Genomic DNA, 17,529 nt, shown 5'->3' with positions numbered 1-17,529 from the left:
CCTAATATTTCAGGGTAACATGGACTCCAGTTTCAGGAAGTCACAAGAATCTGGAGGTCTTTCTTTATGGTCTGAAGAGACCTGTGACTCAAAACTCTAGTGCACTTCATGTGATGGTCACATTAGTGTGCAATGAATTGAACATGGGAGAGAAAGTCTTCATTTCGCCCCTAAAATTGCTGGTGAGAAATGAGATGTCCTCCTTCACCTTCAGGTGGAGACTTCTCCATCTACCCATCCATTCCCTCTACCAGGGCATGCCACAGGGCCATCCAGGCAACATCTTTTCCTCCCACTTTTACTAACTCCAGTTCCTGGGTCCAGCCTACTTTGTGCCTGTGTCTCTCAGACTCTTGACTAGAAGAGCAAGCAGCTGTCTCCCAAAAATACTCAGAGAGATTCCCTCAGCCGTGTATATGCTGCCAAGGAGGTGGGGCTATAGGCCAACGGGGTGGGCTCAGGAAGTCATGAGTCACCTGGCAAGAATTGCCTAAGTATTTTAGGCCCCAGGGTGGGGTAGCAGGGGGTGGAGTGGGCAATGCTTGTATTCATGGTTGGGTTAATTTATGGTTTTTATCCAAGTTAATGGTAGTTCTGAGAAGCAGCTCCATGGAGTTTGGCCACCAGAATGTGTCTTTAACCACCCCATTAAGCTTCCCTGCAGATGGGGTACCAATCCCACCCTGTTTGCGGGTTTTTAATGTCAGTCTGTGTACTCTTGTCTCCCTACTGCCCTATCATTCCTCCTTCTTTGTCCAGTCCCCTCCCTGGTGAGGAGGGTGTCGGACATGTCTGTGTTGCCACATGCTCTGCCCAGCGCTTATCAGCTCTATTAAAAGCTCCAGTGCAGGATTCAGATTGGGGACTATTCCATTAAAACATCACATTAACGAGTCCTCAGAGAAAATCTCTCTCAAAGCTTTTGAGCTCATAACTACTTGGCTGTCTTATGAGCTTCTACAGCTCCTAACATGTTAGCAGTCAGAAAAGAAAGATGTTCCCAGTGACGGTCGGCAGCAGCTGGCCTTGGGAAACCTGAAGCTTCCCCCTGGATGTTTAGGGAGTGGGCTGGCCTGGAGGCTCCCATGTACTTGTGGCCATGTGTCCACATGTCTCTTCTGTCCCTGTCCAGACCCAGCAGATGCTATCTATGTGAAGAGTTGGGAGGCCAGCAGAGATGCTCACAGACCTGGAGGTCAGAGCACTGGCTGCAGTCCAGATACTCATGAGCTGAGTGCCAGCCTGGGAGTTTAGGTCAGAGGTCACAACTTACTAGGTCTCCTGGGATAAGATCATCACTGGAAAGTGAGCAGTGTGGGGTTCTTCGGAAGCTGGAGTTGACCTTTGTGGACACACTGTTCTTCAGCGTCTATGGGAAAGCAAACAGCAGGGACCACCGCTGCTGGGGGCTGGATTCTTTTTCTGCCCCACATCTCCAACTCTTGGACTACTGCTTCCTGACATCTTTCCTTATTTTTAGGACTGTTTTGACGTGACATTGCTGGAACCCAAGCACTGAGCTGTGTAGCCCAGAAGCCCTTGAACTGATCCACAGTATCATTTCTTGTCATTGGGGACTGACAGAGTGCAGAGGGCTGATGTGAGGACCAGCAGTCTACACAGGGCAGGCTTTTCTGATCCTCTGAGCCCCGTGAGGAGGGTTTAGGGCCTGTCATGTTCTCTCACCTGCTACTGTTCCATGAAGGCAGCCACACTGACACATTAACAAGAGTCCTCAGGGGCTTGGCTTCCCTGGCAAGCACAAGGGGTGGAGAGGTTGATCCCCAGAATGCTCATGGAAGACAGAAAGACAAAAAGACAGAAAGACAGATAGATGGGCCATTTTTAATCTTAGTTTAGTGTAGTGCTGAAAAAGCAGAGACTGGCTGATCCTTGGGCTCACCGACCAGCTGGAGAGTTCCTGACCAGTGATAGACTGTCTCAGAAACTCAAAGTGCATAGCAGAGGTTGACTTCTGGCTTAGACACACCTGAATACACACACACACACACACACACACACACACACACACACACACACACACCCTAGAGTTACCATTCCATCTTCTGTTTTCTATCCTGGGTGCTGACTGCAGGAGTGGACTAAGTTTTCAAGCTCTATGCCTTTGAAACAGAGTGTTAGCCAGGTACCGGCTGCAGTGATACACAGTGATACCAGGGAAGGGTGACAGCTGGGTTGTGCGGCTCCTGTTAATGGTCAAGGGCAAGAAGGAGAAGAGGTAATTCTTTTTAAAAAGAACAGCAGTGAAGAAGCATCAGCACAGGGCACTCAGGAGCACATTCAACACTCCCCTCTCCCACCTCCCTACCCTCACCTCCCCACTCTCCACCCCTCACCTCCATCCCACTGCCCTACAAAGGGACCTCAGTTGCAGCCGCCACAGGGGTGTGCCTCAGGATTGCCTGTTTTCTCTTCTGGCTCATCTTTCAAGTGAATGGAGGAGCTAATGGAGCAGCAGTGCGAGGTGAGAGTTTGACTCTTCTGGCCTGGCCACCTTCCACTGTGCCCCTCTGAGCTGAGATCTACCTCAGGGTTGAAACTGCCCTTACACAACCCTTCCTGATCATCTTGTCCTGGACCTTGTCTTTTGCCCTCCTACTCTTCACCCACAGTGGTTTCCCAGATGACCCACATGAATGTCACGTCCATGCAGCTGAAGTGGATGCAGATGTGGAAAGTGTAGCTCGCCCACCCAAATGTATTGTAAGTTGGTTAAGTATGGGAATCCCTTAAGAAAGCTTAGGAATGTCTACAGAGGACAAAGGCAAAGGGAGGAGGTCCATGGAAAGGGAGCACTCCTGGGATGCAGAAGGTACTCTCGTGGGGTGGGAAACGTGGGGACGGGTAAGCCAATCACACAATGCTCTAAACATGGGCTGGTGAGACCAGGGAAAGCCCTTTCTCCATCCTTTCTACACATGCCAGGTAGAGTTGTGGGGCTGATTGCATTGCGATGTTCCGTTTCACACTCCCAAGCTTTGGGAAGTCAGCCTCTTCTGTAGTTCCGTTACTTTGGAATCTCTGCCTTGGAGGAGCCTAGAGAGGAAATGGGCACACAGCTGGGCCCCTGGATGGGGCTGGGCTGCTGCCAGCCGGCCAGGAGACTGTGAACGGTGTGTTCTTTAAAGAAGAATACAGCATTTCTGCTATCTGACAAACCAGCATATTTCAACATGTGCCTGGGCGTCGACTACAGGCGTGGCAGGGGTCACTTATTTCTGCCTAACGTCCTCCTACTCAGGCATGTGCAGATACCACTCACTCGGCTGTTTGTGTAGTCACGAGGTGTTCTAAACACAGCTGCTTTAAGGGTGTGCTAGAGGTGTGGGTACTTACAGCATCTGTGAGGAATCTTTACAAAGCAAATTTTGGAAGGAGGCCTATTTGCGGATGAAGAGCCACTGTATCCCTTGTCTGAGTTTGGAGTTTTGGTACAGTATTTTGAGAGCAGGATGTTCACGAGATGCTGATTCCAACCACCCGAGGTGTGACATCCCCCTACCCCCACGAACACTTTTCCAAGAGTGGGAGCACTCTTGACTATCCCACCGCAGCCACACCCCGCCTTCTACCAGAGGCCAGAACCTCAGGACTTTATCTTAATCCTGGAAGGTGCTCCATGGCAACGGGACCAGACATTGATGGCAGGGGCATGTCTGTCTGTCCTCAGGCAGCAGAGTCCATATTTCAGTCTTCTCATCCCTTATCTATTTTCCAGGAGTAATGAGGGGGAGGGGTGTCTGTGCATGATATGCACAGTGATTAAGACAGCTCAGATCCATAGGAGGGATGTTTGTCCTCTCAGGTCCAGGTGAGAGATAGCAGACGGGGTTTGGTTTGAGCCTTCCCGAGAGAAGCTTCTTGGACCATTGTGTGGAGGTGTTTTTAGGGTATCCTAGAGAGCTCTGTCTCTTCCAACTGGTAAGTTACATGGTTATAGGTGCTGAGACAGTGCCCAAGAGACTCCATACACCTTGTACTGACCATCGAGACCCAGTCTTACGTTTTTTGTCTGTATCTCATACCAGTCCCCTCTGTGGCTTTTCTGTTCATGGCCGGGGTCTTTGGTGGCCCTGCCTAGATCCAAAGTGACTGAGTGCTGAGGTTTTCTCTGTTGTTATGTACTGTAATGCTAAATACTGGTCCCCAAGGCCTGGTCGCCCCCAAGGGACCTGATGTTATTGGTAGGGAAGGAGACACAATAGCACAGAGGGTAGATATCTGCCCAGCGTTCGTGTTGATTAAGGCCTATTATAAATATAAAAGTGTCTTTTATCTGAGAACTGAATGAGCAAAGGCGGGGTAGAAACCCTCGTTTGAGATTAAAGCATGTCGGTTTGTACTGTACTATTCAGGCCCAGGGAACATCTGGTGGGTCTACTCTTCTGGACACTTGACTGACTTCTACCTTGAAGGGGTGAGTGGCTGCCAGAAGGAACAGCTTCCTGTGGCTGAGATCAGCAAGACCATGAAGCCTGCTCCGGCTCCAGCAACCTCAGGGACAAGAATAGGATGGGTCCCAAGAAATCTGGGAAGGAGATTTGGGGCAGTAGTCTTATCAGGAAGGGGCTTTTGAAGATGTGAATCAAGTTAAGGTGAGTTCATTAGAGTGGTCCCTAACAATGCTGTCTTTGCAAGAAACAAGTCAGGGGGTACAGCAGTGACAGCAGAGGCAGAGTTGGACCTCCAGCAAAGGGTGAGCCAGTCCCTGTTGACAACTCATCAGTCAGCTTCCAGAACAGTGGGGAGGGCCATTTCTGTTGGGCTAAGCCTCCACTTGTGGTACTTTGTGATGGTGGCCCCAGGAAGGCCAATTTCTCAACATCAACCCATTATCTGTCTGTCTGTCTATTATCTATCTATCTATCTATCTATCTATCTATCTATCATCTATCTATCTATCTATCTATCTATCTATCTATCTATCTATCCATCATCTATCATAGGATATTGTATATTGGATGTTTTGAGAATCAGAACAACCATGGAATAAAACATAGGCAAAAGAAACAAAGAACCATTCGTGTAGGGAAGCTCCCGATCCCGGCTGTCTGTGAAAGAAAGAAGAAAGAAGTAGGCTGGCAGTAGAAATGACCAACACTCCTAGTTTGGTTTCAGTTCCGTGGGACAAAACACTGACCAAAAGCAACTTGGGGAGGGGAGGGTTTAATTTCAGTTTATAGTTTACAGTCCATTAGTGTGGGGAAATCAGGGCAGGAACTGACAGCAGGAACCTGGAGGCAGGAACGGGAGAAGCACAGGCCGTGAAGGGATGCTGCTTACTGGCTTGCTCCCCTTGGCTTGCTCAACTTTATACGCCCCAGGACCTGTCCAGGAGGAACACCACCAGTAAAGGGCTGGACCCTTCCACATTAATGATCCATAGCAAAAAATGTTTACAGGCCAGTCTGACAGAATTAGGGTTTCATCTTCCCAGATGACTCTAATTTATGTCATATTGACAAAGACTTAACAAACACAGATGGCCATGGAAATGTCAGTAGGGGCCAGGGAAAGAATGGAGGGCATAAAGCCTGTAAATGAGCAGATCTAAGACTCTCTGAGGGGCTGGGCCTGGGGCACACACCTGTGGCCAGCGCTTGAGAGGTGAAGGCAAGAGCATCAGGAATTCAAGGACAGACTCCGCTCCAACACGTTTTAAAGCAAGCCTGGGTTACGTAAGACCCTGCCTTCAAGCAACTGGGCAAATAACAAAAATACCAGACACTGGGGAGGGAGAAAGGTCTGAGATAAAGGCAGTTTCAAGCCAGGGAGGTGAGAAGGGAGGTAAAAACTTGACTATTGTACGCATCAGCCCCCAGCAGAGACTGAGCAGGCAAGTGGTCAGCGGGTTCCAGCATCTTGTGTGACCAGGAAGACCGATGGGCTGTCAAGGACTCTCGGCTTCGCCTCTGCAGCAGCTGAGTATGGGAGTGGTCTCCACGTGGAGAATCATGGGAATTGACTCTTAGAGAAACACCTCCATTGCTAGGATTACTCAGAAGACAAAAATGGTAGATTTTTGAGACCCAGTATCCTGTGTTGTAGGTGACAGAACCTTTGGCCATGTTGGCCATGTGGTACCAGTGAGCTGTGTTGTTTTAACTCGGGGTGGTTGAGTTGTCAGGCTCCACAGTGGAGCCAAAGGGAGACCCTGGTCGCCTGCTATGACAAGAGTGGTGCTTGTAGCTCACCGGGAACCAGATGGGATTGTTTTAACAAGGTGGACAGTCTCTCAGGGACAAGCAGTAAGCAGGGGACAAAATCCAGGAGAGTGAGTCATGTTGTTCATGATGACTTTAAAATGAAGATGAATAGGTCAAGTAATAATGGACGTCTCTAAAGCAAACTGTGGAGCAAACAGGTCCACAGCTGAGACAGAGCTAGGTCGAGGCATTTTACTTTATATAGGTGGAGGAATTTTTATACAACTATGTTGTTATTATTTTATTGATGAATATATTTAAATATATGCATCAGCTAATAGTAATTTCTCCATATCACTTGCTAAAGATCACTGTTCATTTTCTATGTAGTTATCGGGATGTATGAAATCCAGTTCTGGGACGGAATAATAAGTTACATGAATTTTCTTTTACTGTATTTGTTATTTCCTGAGGGCTCTCTCTCTCTCTCTCTCTCTCTCTCTCTCTCTCTGTGTGTGTGTGTGTGTGTGTATTGCAGTCCAATGAAACCTTATAGGAGTTGGTCCTCTCCTACTCTTGTGGATCCTGGGAATCAAACTCAGGTTGTCAGTCTGGGCAGCAATCACCTTCACCTTATGAGCCATTCCTTCCGTCATCCCTTACCGTCACTGTTAGGACATTTTCTGACTTATTTAAAAGTAGTGGATGGGTATATTTGTCTCTTCAAGGGAACCTTCATTCTCTTAAGCGTTACACTTGCTCCCTAGTGTCTAGCTCTTCAATGTCATCGAGAACTATACTTTTTAATCTTCTAAATCATTCCTGATTATGCCCACATCCTGAAGCAATGCGACTTTACCTGAAGGGAGAGTTATTCAGGAGAGAACTGAATACTGAGAGTATTTTGCATGGTGGAATCAGCCACGATTGAGATGGTCAGTTGTTCACCTGATTTGTGCCTTTGCGGAATCCTCTTTTATAAATGACAAGACTCTCTCCAAAGCGTAGGGAACAGTCCCCAGGCACACATGGGAAGAGCAGCTATTTCTGTCCTTAGGTTCTAGTTTACACATCCAGAGTCTGGAAGCTTTGTTCTCAGAATTCATGCTGTCATCAAGAGGACTCAACATAAATAGAGTGGTGGGTTGGCCCATGGCTTCGCTGTAACTGCAAGCAGCTGCAATTGCCTGCCAACCGCTGTGTCTCCGGGGTGTGGAATGACGGCTTCCTCTCTTTTTCTCCTGGGGTAGGCTCCACCCTTCCGATTAACTCTATGTTCCCACCCCCTGTACCTGGCTTCACAGCTGTGGGCTAGTTATCTGCTTTTACACATGCCACGATAATCTTCAGTTGGCTTCTATGAAGTCAGTGATTATCAGCATGATGTCCCCTGTTGGAACACAAGCTCTCCATGATTCTCCATGATCTCCATGGATCATGGAGTTGATGTGGTATCTAGCCTGTAGCCCCTTAGGAGATCTTTAGGGTGTCCTGCAGAAAGACCTTAGGTAAGTGGTTCGCAACCTATTGGTTGCGACCCCCTGGGGTCACGCATTAGAAATCCTGCTTATGAGATGTTTACATCATGATTTATAACAGTAGCAAATTTACAACTATGAAGTAGCCATGAAATAATTTTATGGTTGGGGTCACCATGATATGAGGGACTGTATTAAAGGGTGGTAGCATTTGGAAGGTTGCCAGCCACTGATTTTGAGGATCTAAAAATTCCTTGAAATTGTACACAGTGTGTATGTGCCCTGTTACCTACCAGGAGGGGATCATTCTATAGGGGATCATTCTATAGGGGATCATTCTATAGGGGATCATTCTATAGGGGATCATTCTATAGGGGATCATTCTATAGGGGATCATTCTATAGGGGATCATTCTATAGGGGATCATTCTATAGCACCTTTCATCCTGATGACGATTGCCGTCAAGGGAGTACCCCAACTTGGAAGGCCTTTTCCTTCATGGTGCTTGGTTTGGGCTTACCGCCAGACAGACCCACAAGAGCCAAAGGGAAGCTTATCGGGGAGGAACCTGTGGGAATGAGCATTCTCCTTACAGAAGGTGACCTGTGGTAGGGCTTATACCCTCTTTATCAGACACCACCCTCACACTGATGCCCAGTGTGGACAAAGCCCTTGCAGACCACACAAGAGGGCAGACTAAGAAGTAGGAAGGCACCCAGGCATTTCTCTTTGTGGATCACCATGTTTACCGGCCAGGGACCATTCACTTCAACCTATGAGACAGATACAAATGTTTGATTCGTTAAGCACTGTTGACTTTATGCAGGGGACATAGTGTTCATGAGATGACTCTCACTCCAAAGATTACAGGTATCTGTAGGCGTTGTTAGATGTTGATTGATTGGTGGATGGACACACAAGGAATCCATGACAATACCTCTAGGTCAAGTGTCCGGGCTGAGAAGCCTGGGGTAGACTAACCTGCCAGGCCTCTGGTGCATGTTGCCTAACTTGGGAATGGGTTATGTCCACACACAAGCCCACTGCTCAGACCCAACAGGAACAGGAAAGAGGTGTGAATGTTTGAGCATGATGGTCTTGGGATGTTATACTGAGAACCCAGCTGTCCTCTTACCAGGTGTCCTTGGACTCAGTGGTGAGGGACAGAGGTCCTGCACTCCTCACCAAGAACATGAAGGCAAATGGGCTTTGTTGACAGAGATACTGATGCTGGGTGACTTGTAGTTTTGAGACAGGCTGTGCTTCGTTAGAAATCACCCGGTCATCAGTGAGGCATCGTGAGGCACAGAGACATTTACTCCAGTTACTTATTCTTCCTACATCTGCCTTCCAATCAGGAAGTTCATCACCTCCCACCCCCATACACACCACACACACACACACACACACACACACACACACACACACACACACACACACACTGTTCCCTTGGGCAAACACCCTTTAAGAAAGGCCCAGCTCCTTTTGATACAAGTCTGCTCAAATGCCCCCTCTGAGGTTGGTCTGTGTGTTCTCCAGGGATTGGTAAGAGACAGCTATTGGTGGGCTGTCGCCCAGTGTCAGAAAACCCAGGAAATCTTGGGAGAGGTTGGTCTGGCCTACTAGGAATCAGGCTGCTTCGTGTGAAAAGAGAACTCCAGATAAGGTTAGCCTGTTTCCAGTGACCATAAGCCTCATTTTCCCTGAGCTGTGGTAGTTTATATTCTGTGGCCTCTATTTTGTGGTCTGAGGGCCAGCTGTGCCTTTGTCTCTGAACCCTCTGGAGCCTGCAGACCTCTCCCGGGGCAGCTGTGTGCCCAGATCCAGTGACTGGGGGGCAGGGTGGAAGTCACCTGACCTGAAGTGAAGCAGTAGGCACTATTGACTCGCTGGATGTGGTTGAAGGACATGACCTTCCTGTGGGTCTTTCTTTTGGGAAAGGAAGTCTTTGGAAGTTTGTAGCAACTGAATAAATCTTGTCCCTTTGATAAGCGGGGCTCCCCATTTGGCCGGCTGTGGAGAAAGCGCCACATTTCCTCCCATTGTTTCGGCTGATTGAGTTCCAGAGTGTGTCACTTGATAACTCATTTCTGGGGAGCTGTGGCGGAAGTGAAGGCCCAGGGCTGAGAGCTGGAGCCCCTCGGCCTGCAGGCTCACATGCCTGCGTTCCAGCACAGGCCTGCGGCTGTCTGGTTATTCTTGGAAGTTATTTTGATCCGCCAGCCTTGCTGTGGTTCAGGTTTCCGAGCCCAGCTCCAGGGTTGGAGAAGCTGAGGATGCCGCAGTCCATTGTAATAATAGACTTCTGCTCACCGAGGAGGAGGTGCTCCGAGGTTTCAGAGGCCCATGTGCACTCCATGATGTCCCCAATGTGACCTGTGCCCCCCTACAGCATGTGCCTCATCTCGGTATCAGCCTCACCAGATGTGGTCAGGCTGGAGCCAAGCTATACCATGATTGTGGGAGGGTCTCCATCAACCAGAAAACCTGGCAGCTCCCGGGAGCAGAAGTGACTCATGGAGGCCCACAGGAGAGGGGGAGGGAAGGCTTCCCTGAGCCTTGGTGCCATGAAGGATGCTCTCCTCACACAGCTGGGGCAAAGAGGCTGTCAGCCCGGGAAGCCGCAGTTCCTGGGTGGGGAAAGCTGCTCTCTGTACTTCTAGGTACCCACCCGAGCCTCACTTTCAACTTTCAAGTCTGAATAACTCTGCCATTAGAGTCATCATGTTTACTAGATGGGCATAAATGACCATAGCCCAGTGGCCTGAGGGACAGAAATATACTGCCTTGCGATGGGCATTCCGGAAGTTGGAGGTCTGAGGTCACCGCTGTGAGGGTGGTTTCCTGTCTAGTCTGAGCAGGGGAATCCGCCATTGTTGACCAGCTCCTGGTGGTCCTCAGCAGGTAGAAACACAACACAGTCCCTGCCTTCATTTCACCTACATTTTCCTTCTTTTAAAGGGACGCAGTCCCAACGGATGGTCATTCTAGGACCCACCCCAACTTAGCTGACCACAGATGCACTCTTCTCTGAGCAGGTCTGTCTCAAGCCCACATTGAGCCTTGTAGGGACCAGTACTTTTACATGTGATGAGCAGAAATCAAAGGAGTAATTTGTGTGATTTCTGCCACTCAGACTGCTGCAGTAAACAACTTAGGGCATACACTTCTGGAAATGTATCTTAAGATGAAACAGGAGATATATTATATGTATTTGTTACCTGGTTCGTCTGATCTTTGCATTTCAATTTTACAGATGCTTTCTTATCAATACCTCATCTGTGTCCTTAACAATGACTTTGTTCAAAGAAAAATGGATCCAGGACCATTCCATGCAACTGGTCTATTTCTAGAATGGGGAGAGCAATTCTGGGCCAGAAAAACTGCAGGACACTCTACCCTTGAAATCTGTCAGTCTTGTGACATTACTTCCCTTGTTCTTGGTCTCTTGTTGCTTGTGAACGGAGGCTTGCAGCTAAGGAGCAACTGCTTCAAAGTTAACCTTGCTGGCACACCTAAGAGTCGGGTGCTGGGACATTTGCTTCAGCCATGTCAAGTCCTCCGTAAGTCCTGAGGTTCCTACCTAGCCTGGATGTGGGAGCTCACGCTGGAGACAATCCCTTGCCACACTGAGGTTTTTCTGCTGTGAAAGTTTCTGATAGCTGAGGGGGAACTTGCCCTTCCTGGTGGCAGCTGGTGTGGGAGAGGAAGTAAGTGGGGTCAGCTGAGACTGCCTGAGATTGCATGATTTCAAGACGCTCAGTTCTAAGAAGTCCTACGCTTGCATTCCCAACACTCCTGGCCTGCAGATGTGACGTGATGGGCACATGCGCTCTACCACACTTATGCCTCCAAGCTCTGGTTCTTGAGTCTCAGACTCTCAGACGATGGGTGAGCTGTGCTCACTGCCTGCCAGGGAAGAACAGTGCTGTCTCATTCAGTGTGTGTGTGTGTGTGTGTGTGTGTACTCATTCAAGAGTGTGCGTATATGTGTATGTGCATGCATTGCTTGTCTGTGTATGTGTGTGTATGTGTACTCATTTGTGAGCATGTGCATATGTGTATGTGCAGGCATGTGCATGTCTGTGTGCATGTGTGAGTGTGTGTCTATGCATGTGCGTGCCTGTGTAGGTGCACCTGTGTCACACACATAGAGGACAGAGGCTCACATCAAGTGTCTTTCTCAATCCCTCTCCACTTTATTTTTTGGGTCAGGGTCTCTCATTGGAGCTGGAGCCCACTGATGTACCTAGACAATGGTCCCCAGAGCTCTTCCCATCTCTGTCCTACTACTGTTTCAGAAGTGTGCTATTGCTTTTGGTTCCCTGGAGGTGCTGGGAACCAAACTCAGGTCCCTGTGCTTATGTGGCACATTAATGACAGAGCTGTTTCCTAGGGCGTTTGATTGTTAAAAACCACATGCATATTCTTATATAATTCATCCATCCAGCTCCAGAATGCTCCCATAATCTCCCCCGTGACCCTTCCCCCACCCCTGCATGCTGATGCTTCTCCCCAGCCAATCACTGCCCAACCACAGTTCCTGGATAGACCAGGGACTTTGTTCTTTGCTTTCTTCCCTCTCTCCTCCCTCCTTCCTTCTCCTCTCCCTTCACTTCTTCATTTCATTTCTTTAGACAGAGTTTCACTCTAGAAGCTGGGCTGTCCTCAAACCTCTGACTCTCCTGCTTCGGCCTCCCATGTGTTAGAACCACCACCCTGGCCTCCTGGATCTGGTTTCTCTCCATAGATTAGTCTGTCTCTCCCAGAACTGAGTGAGGTTGGAATGAGCTGCATGCTCTCCCCGGCTTGGTACAGTTTTGGGGTTCCTCTAGGGTGAGCCCCACAGTTCTTGGTGGGATGAAGCCAGCTGAGCTGCTTGGCCCTGTCATCCCCATAGGCTACTGGGTGAGTCTTGTCAGGCAGAGTGGGTGGTGAGGTTCTTCTGAGAGGTGGCTGCAGTGACCCCTAAGATGACTCAGAGCATCAGGGAGTGGAGAAAGGGCAGCACAGACCCGCTGTCTAGTGAGCCAGCCTTACAGGTGGGTGGGAAGAGGCAGGTTTGAGTGGCTGTGGCTAAGAATGGGGAAAGCTTTGCACCCACGCCCATCTTAGTAGAAGTTCCTTGGAGGCAGCTCAGACGGTTTGCAAGCGATGTGTACCGAGCCAGGAATAGCTTTATGGCAGCTCACGCATGGCCTGGCTCTACATAGCCTAGCACCTGCCCTCCCGCACCTGCCCTGGCGGTGACTGAGAATCCGAGAAATCCCATGCTGTTTTCATCATGGTGCTGTTTGTCCTTCTCTGGGCCTTCCCGCCCAGTCCTCTGACGTGTCCCTTCTTTAACGGCCACTCATCTTGATGAGAGGGATGGTCTATTTTCTGTGGACCTGTAAGGTGTCCAGGAACTGTACTGGGTATCTTTGGTATATACTAAAGAGAAAAAAAGTAGAAGAGAGTACAAATGGCCAGAGAACTCAGCGGCTGAGGAGGGGCAGGAGGTAGGGCCTTGGCTTCTCCCTGCTTCCTCCAGGGTGCATGAGAAACTGAGGCCTGCCGTCCACTCTCCCATGCTATCCCTAAGTGCAGTGTTGGAGCACACTCGGTTAGGAACATAACTCATGAGCACAGGTAGGGGTGCTCTTTGGAACCCTTCGTGCCAGGTCTGTGTCACACAGTGTGTGTCACATAGTGTGTGTCACACAGTGTATGTCACACAGTGTGTGCCTGTGCCTGGAAGTTGCATTCGGCTGCTTGCCTCACTCCCAATCACACATCTTTAGTATGATGGGACGCCATGGGGCCCGTCCCAAAGCCACAGTCCCAGCCTTTTAAGTGTATGTGTGTGTGTGTGTGTGTGTGTGTGTGTGTGTGTGTGTGTGTGTGTGTGTGAGAGAGAGAGAGAGAGAGAGAGAGAGAGACAGAGACAGAGACAGAGACACAGAGAGAGACATAGAGAGAGACAGAGACAGAGACACACAGAGAGAGACAGAGACAGAGACACAGAGACAGAGATAGAGACACATACACAGAAAGAGAGAGAGAGAGAGAGAGAGAGAGAGAGAGAGAGAGAGGATATGAACCACAAGAAGAAGGGAGCAATGAGGAAGAGAGCCCAGTGTGAGTTCTGCTTGAGAGGTCGCCAGGGACAGAGCCTGGGTGCTGGGGTATGCAGAGAGCAGGCCAGCAATGATTAGAGGAAGAACAGTCTCATGGAGGAGAAGGTCCAGGAAGACAAAGGCGAACCCCTGTGCAGTGTGACTGCCATGGCAATCGTCCTTCCAGCCAAAAGGGGCTGTGGGAAAGCCGTGGCGGGCCCAGCCCCTGTCAGTTCTGGTGAAAGCAGCCCTTGGCAGTGGTGTCCCGGGAGCTCCAGGGGGCTGCAGGCTGGCACACAGAGCTCCTCACCCTGGCCACACTTGGGCAATGTGAGTTCCCAGGCCCCAGCAAACAACCTTGGGCAGAGTCCCACTTCCTCTCTGAGAAAAGCTTTGGCGAAGGGAGTAGGGAGGGACCGTGCATCTCTAAGGGATGGGCTCCCTCAAGAGTGCCCCAGATTAAGGTCATTCTGGCTGTGTTTGCTCCTTTCTAAGGGACCTCAGAGGGAAACAGGAAAGAAATGACCATTATTCTCCGGGCTCTTGCTAACATGGGTTCAGTGACAGAATTCTGTTGTTTGGAGGGGACTTGCAGAAACTATAACCCCAATACTTCATTTTACGAAAGAGAAACAGAGCTTAAGGCCCCTGGCCCAGATCTCCTGGCTGTATGGTATCTAAATTCTAGTTCAGGCTGAGTCTCCCAAGCCCAGGGGAGGAAAAGTACTCAGGGATGGGATCCAGGAAAACTCAGAATCAAGAGAGAGCTCTCTTGGGGGACTTATTAAGTAAGAGCACGTGTTCCTGTAGAGGACTGAGTTTCAAACACCTACATGGTGGCTCAGAATCATCTATTACTCCAGTCCCAGTGGGTTCAATGCCTTCTTCTGACCTCTGCAGGCATCAGGCACATACATGTGCACAGACACACATATGTGCAAAGTACCCATACATATATAATAAAATAACTATAAAAATAAAATAAAAACAGAGTGCTCTCTTGGTCTGAACCCCACGAACAAAGGCTGCTATAGTCAGTTTTGGGGTGGTAGTGAGGGATGAAGTCATTGTGACACCCGATACCAAGAAATGACAAATGACTGAGACAGACAATGGATGTGCTGATGACCTTATCCCAACCCATCCTGAGCTGTCACAAGATTACCACATATCGGTGTGTGTGTGTGTGTGTGTGTGTGTGTGTGTGTGTGTGTGTGTGTGTGTGTGTGAAGGTACAGAGAAGAAATGCAGGATGCTTTGAGCAGAATGGGAGGACCCGAGTGTGTGTGTGTGTGTGTGTGTGTGTGTGTGTGTGTGTGTGTGTGTGTGTGTGAAGGTACAGAGAAGAAATGCAGGATGCTTTGAGCAGAATGGGAGGACCCGACATCTTTTGTCACCTTCTGGCCTAAGGCCTGTTAAACTAACTGCAATTCATAGTCTAGCCATTTCTTGTAGCAGAGACTGTCCTGTGCAGACTCCCAGCATGTCAGAGAATAAAGGGACTTTGGGGGTCTGTTGGCTAACTTCCTGTCTAGTGTGGGAACTCCTGAGGATCTGTGACTTTTCTAGACGCTTCTGAAGAGAGAGAGAGAGAGAGAAACCTCTGCCCCCTGGGCTGCCGTTCAGCTTGGGGGCTGAGCAGAAATGTCACCCTGAATCTTGACTGTTCATCAGACCTGTGGTTCCTGGTGGGATGTCATTCTGAGGAGCGTGCAGAGCTGGGCCCTGCATCCGTCGCCTTCTCTGGAAGTGCCGAGGCCCTAAGCCTGGTGGTGGGAGGGAGCCTGGGAGCTGCCAGGGTAGGCTTCAATGGTTTGACAGGCACATGGCCTTGGGCAAATGGTTTCATTTTTGTGAGCATCCCCTCAGCTATAAAACAAAGCAAGGCCCCACTCCAGGGGTAGGAACAACACTCACAAGTGTCCCAAAGCACCTGGAGTCTCTTGTTTCACCCACTGTTACCTGCCCAGCCTTTCACTCCTGTACCCCGAGGCTCTCCTTGACCTACTTCTTGGATCTTCACTCAACCTCCAGGCAGCCACATGGCCAGTGTTCTAGCTGAGCAGCAGAAAGCAGGAGAGTGTAGAGCAGAGCCTGGTGCCGAGCAGGTGAAGCAGTAATGCTTGGTACTGGGTGAGGAGGGATTTGCCAGCCAGCGTGGACCAGTCAGCTGTCCCACCTTTCTCCTACTTGGTAGCCACAACTCTGGATAAGTATTTCTGGTAAAGACGGCACTCACAGGCCTGGCTATGGTGACCTTCTTGCCACATTCCTCTCTGCTGTGGACAGATAGCATGCTCAAGAGCCCTGACTACAGCCATCAGTGTTAGCTAGCAGATGCCCCGGGGTAGGAGGGCGGAGCTGGAGAGATGGCTTGGTGGGTGCGGATGCTTGTGGAGCAAGCGTGAGAGCCTGAGGTCGGACCAGGTAAAAGGTTGACTGGCAAGGGGATGTAAAGGTGGCTGCTTGTGAACCAGAGGAGGCTGCACCTCTCTGGAGGTGAGCAGAGCCGAGGGTCTCACCAATAACCACCAATAAAACGCCGAGGAGCAAACCGTAAAGTGATGGAAACTATGTTTGCTAGGGCTAAAAATAGACATTCCCTGGCGTTCTGTAGTAACACCCAAATCACTTCACGGCTGTGTAATGTGGAAAAAAATATTTCTCATGCCTTGGTCTTCTCAGCCGTAAACAAGCAGGGCTCGACATCCGTGGCCAGCATCATAACATTTGGAGCAAAGATCTCAGCCCAGCGCCAGTCAGCCATTCAAACCCACCCAGGGCCGTTCTGATGGCAATGCGTTCTAAGAGGAGTCTGTAATTTTGGAGAGAGGATCGTATTTTGTTGTATTTGCTCGTGTTTGTATTACGTTTTTAATGTTTACATACATACTATTCTGTCATACGTTCTGAACACCGTCTACTGAGAGAGAAAACGTGAGGCGTGATTTAAGTGACTTTCACAGAACACTGTCTTCTTCACACTTTCTTTGTACTCCTAGCATGGGGAAACGGAGTTGGGGTAGCGGCTGGGGGATTGTACTGGAACTTTGTTGTTGTCCAGTGTGGATGCAGAAGAGCTATGGTTAAACCTGATGTGGCCCGACCCTCACCAAGTGGTTTGCCCATCACCTCACACCTGGCTCCCAGACTTTTTTCTCTTGGGTGTTTAGCTCTAATCCAAGCTATTTGGATCTGCCTGCACACCCACTGTACCACTGTCCCTTTAACTGTAGCCTACAAGCAATCGGCGACACCACCACCCCCAGTACCCCAAGATCTCTCTACTTGTTTTAAGTCCCTGATGCGAATTGGTTCTTGGATTCAGGTTTTAACTCCCCTCTGGACCAACACTGCAGTCTTTGCTGTGGTGTGCTCACAATCCCCCATTTGTCTATTCTTGCCTAGATGTTAGGTTACCCTCAGGGGCTCTACCACAGCCATAGGAGCAGGAAGCCTTCTGAGGCACACAGCCTCCATGAAGCTGTGTGGTAGTTTCTATGGCTGCCAGGGAGGCCTACTGCAGTCGATGCACTTGAGTTTCTCTGTAGATTCCCATAGATATTTTATAGAGAGAAGCTTAGTCTGATTGGGGCTCCTTAACTTCGTTTGTGAGACTCTGTGGTATATGCTAGGTAGGTGGCCTTGGTAGTACTGGGGATTCTAGTCACCATTTAAGCATGTCTGAAAGCCTTGTTCTGTGTTTCTCCACTGAAGTATTTTAGTCCGTTTGGTTGTTAAGCTACGAATGTAGTCTCCTTCTCTCTCTCTCTCTCTGTCTCTCTC

The 17,529-nt window shown here is 49.4% G+C and overlaps 1 long non-coding RNA gene across 4 annotated transcripts in view; it reads left to right on the top strand.

Annotated features, from left to right (window-relative positions):
- LOC120100098 (uncharacterized) overlaps positions 1–17,529 on the top strand; it is a 75,735-nt gene that overhangs the window by 33,685 nt on the left and 24,521 nt on the right. The window contains exon 1 of one of the 4 annotated variants that reach the window (XR_005499827.2): positions 1,064–5,946. The exons of 2 other annotated variants lie outside the window; for them this stretch is intronic. This is a non-coding gene — a long non-coding RNA (uncharacterized LOC120100098). Of the gene's footprint in view, positions 1–1,063; positions 5,947–14,579; positions 16,171–17,529 lie in introns of those variants that run through there. One more of the 4 variants, XR_005499826.2, reaches the window with a different exon arrangement.

This window comes from Rattus norvegicus, chromosome 1 (genome assembly GCF_036323735.1).
Source record: "Rattus norvegicus strain BN/NHsdMcwi chromosome 1, GRCr8, whole genome shotgun sequence".
Taxonomy (NCBI): Eukaryota; Metazoa; Chordata; class Mammalia; order Rodentia; family Muridae; genus Rattus; species Rattus norvegicus.
The sequence above is the reverse complement of the archived record's forward strand: the minus strand, read 5'-3'. Positions and strand labels throughout refer to the sequence as shown.